Source organism: Phaseolus vulgaris, chromosome 7, assembly GCF_051622355.1.
Source record: "Phaseolus vulgaris cultivar YP4 chromosome 7, ASM5162235v1, whole genome shotgun sequence".
NCBI lineage: Eukaryota > Viridiplantae > Streptophyta > Magnoliopsida > Fabales > Fabaceae > Phaseolus > Phaseolus vulgaris.
In genome coordinates this window covers 11,357,693-11,360,852 of record NC_143504.1, presented here as the reverse complement: position 1 = coordinate 11,360,852, position 3,160 = coordinate 11,357,693, and the positions used below count along the sequence as shown (strand labels likewise).

Sequence of the window (3,160 nt, the reverse complement as noted above, 5' to 3'; positions counted from 1 at the left end):
ATGCATCTATGGTAATGTCTTTGAACATCTTTTCTCAGGGGTGACCCAAAGAATTTTCCTTTTAAAAGCTCTAGAGTTTTATCAACTCTAAATTGGCCCATGAGTTCTCCTTCATGAAGAATTTCTCTTTTATGTGTGAAGGTAGTCTCGTTGGTACGACCATTGATCATGGAAATTTTAACACTTTGCAATAAGACATGACAAGTTTCTTTAGGCACTACCTCACATAAAAATTTATCTTTGTAGATGCCTATAGATAACTTGACCTTCACTTGTTGGTGATATCTTAACACATTCAAAATAATCTACTACATTTTTATCTAAGCAATCCTCCTTTAAGGATTCTTTTTTCACTATGCTTGCAAGTGTTCCTTTACAAAAGGTAAGGATTTGAGGTTGTTCAACAAGAAACATATTTTCAAAGGTATTTTTAGATGGATTGTCTTGTTGAATGACCTTGTGGGAAGGAACACTCCTCTCCCACGCCTTTTACTCCCTAAGGGTTCTCTTTTTTTCTATTTTGATTTTTTTCTCTCTTCATCCTTCTTTTGTTTCATTTGTACTTGATCTCTCACCACTTGTGAATGTGGTAAAGGATTAAGTATAAACTTATTTTGATTATGGGTGAAGGTAATCTCATTGGTTAGACCATTGTGCATGGTTTTCTTTTCAAATTGCCAAGGTCTACCCAATAAGATGTGGCAAGCCTCCATAGGAACTACATCACATAAAACATTATCTTTGTAGTTACCTATAGAAAACTTGACTTTCACTTGCTTGTCTACAATTAGTTCCCCCTCTTCATTAATCCATTGAAGTTTGTAAGGTTTTGGATGAGGGACTACTTGTAAACTTGGCTTTTCAACCATCCTAGCGCTACAACAATTGCAGTAAGAACCACTATCCACAATGAGAGAACATATGTTTTCTAAAACTTTGCATCTTGTGTGAAAGGTGTTCTCTCTTTGTGTTTCTATGGTCACACTAGTTTGGTTGTTGAGGTTCCTCCTAATCATCATTAATTCCCCCTCACAAGGATATACTCTCTCATTATCCTCCCCCTCTTCTTTCCCACTAGGTGCTTCATCACAACTAGTATACTCATCTATGCCCCTTAAAAACAAGGTTCTTTGTTTGGGCATTTAGCTTGCACATGGCCTCTTCCAAAATATTCGAAACACTTAACATCCCTAGTGCGAATGGGTGGAGTGAGCATATCTTTACTTATATATTTGGGAGTCTCTTTTGGTTTTTCCTTAGGTGTACTCTCCTCCCTTTTAAACTCTCTTCTTGAATAGGAGTTGGAGTATGAACCTTCTTTACAACTTGAAGTTTTCCTTAAATTTTGTTGTTCAACCTTGATACATAGTTGAACCAAATCATTCAAGTCTTGGTAAGGTAAAAGTTCAACTCTATCTCTAATCTCAAGATTTAGCCCACTCAAAAATCTAGCTATGGTGGTGGATTCGTTTTCCCTAATAGAGGCTCTCATCATGTATAATTCCATTTTTTGCCTATACTCCTCTACACTCATGTTTCTTTGTTGGAGTCTTTGGAGCTTGTCCATTAACTCCCTATTATAATAGGAGGGAATGTGGCGACGTCTTAAGGCTCCCTTAAGATCATTCCAATATTCTATGGGAGGGTCCTTATGAAGACGTCTTTCTCTTTCAAGGGTCGTCCACCAATACATAGCGTTGCCTTGGAAACTTAGGGTGGCTAAGGATACTTTGTTTTCTTCACTCACATGGTGACATGCAAATAATTTTTCTACCTTCATTTCCATATCTAGGTAGGCTTCTACATTCTCTTGACCATGGAAATGAGGTAGATCTATCCTAGCCTCCCTAAGGCTCTCTTTCTTTTCTCTTCTACCTCTTCTTGGGGGTGGTTAATAATATTCATTGATCCTAAGGCTTTGTTCTCCATAGGATTCATTACCCCTAGAGCTAGATGTATGTGAACTCTTTTTAGATTTTGTGTATTCTTCTTTAACCACTTTCAAATCATCTCGTATTAGAGCAAATTGAACATCCCTCTCTTTAAGTTGGGCCTCATGATGCAATTGTCTAAATGAAAGTGCTTGGACATCTTGGGCAACTTTTTCCAAATGGGTTTTAAGAAGTGTCAATTCACTTTCACTAGAATTGCGAGATGGAGAAGACATGGTTATAGACTTGTGGCCTTAATATTTTACCTCAAAAAAGATAAGGATAGTAGTGAAGGTAGCTTTCCAGGAAAGAGAGGTTTAGTCACTAGGACTTCTTAAGTACCAAGTCTTTCCTTGCCAAAAACTATCCCTTAAAACTTGTCTCGCACCTTTATCTAAGTAAACTACGTGAGTCACAAGTAGAATGAAGACACAAGTTTATGCAAAGAAAACTATGCAGAGCAATTAAAAACACAAGGCAAGTATTTAAAGCAAAACAATTACTAAGCACAAATTGAAGATTGCTAACTAGAAAGCTTTAAACTAGACGATTCCTAAGGTGAGGCTTCTAGACACTTGGAGCCATTGAAGACACACTCACCGTCTACACGTAATTATTCCACTAATTAAACAAGGTTGAATGTAATTACAACTCAAAGGAAATACAAAGAAATTGAATTACACAAAATAAAATTCAGATTTCCTAAACTATGCACTCCTTGGCTTATGATTGATCTTCCTTGTTGTGTGCTACAATGTGTATGTGTTTGAATTTATATTTGCTGCAGCTCCTTGCCTTAACCTCTTATGATTAGCCAATTAAAATCTTCAAAACAGTACCTACTAAGTAGGGATGGACTCACCACAAGGTTAATTCCAACTTAACAAGCAACAATTTGAATTTTGTTCACCAACAATTTAGAGGTCAAGAAATGAAAGCAAAGAACAATTCAAATTTAAAAATAGGACAACAGCAAATGGATTTGATTTATAGGACACAACTAGAAGGAATATTGAATAAATTGGACAAGCAATAAAAAAGGCACTCAACAAAAGGTAGCACACAAATTGAACCTAGAGAATGGCACTAGAATTGATTAGAAAAACCAAAACAGTACTACTGGAAATTTTATGTCCAAAAAGCGTGACTTATAAAATTTATGCTGAGCTGGCTATTTGAAATTTGATTCTGACATTTGAACCACAAACAATTCGAGATCTTAGCAAACT

General features: G+C 36.2%; 1 pseudogene; it reads right to left on the bottom strand.

Moving 5' to 3' along the window:
• Nucleotides 1-515: 515 nt before the first annotated feature.
• On the bottom strand, nt 516-1,693 carry LOC150025778 (uncharacterized; annotated as a pseudogene).
• Between the last annotated feature and the right edge of the window lie 1,467 nt (nt 1,694-3,160).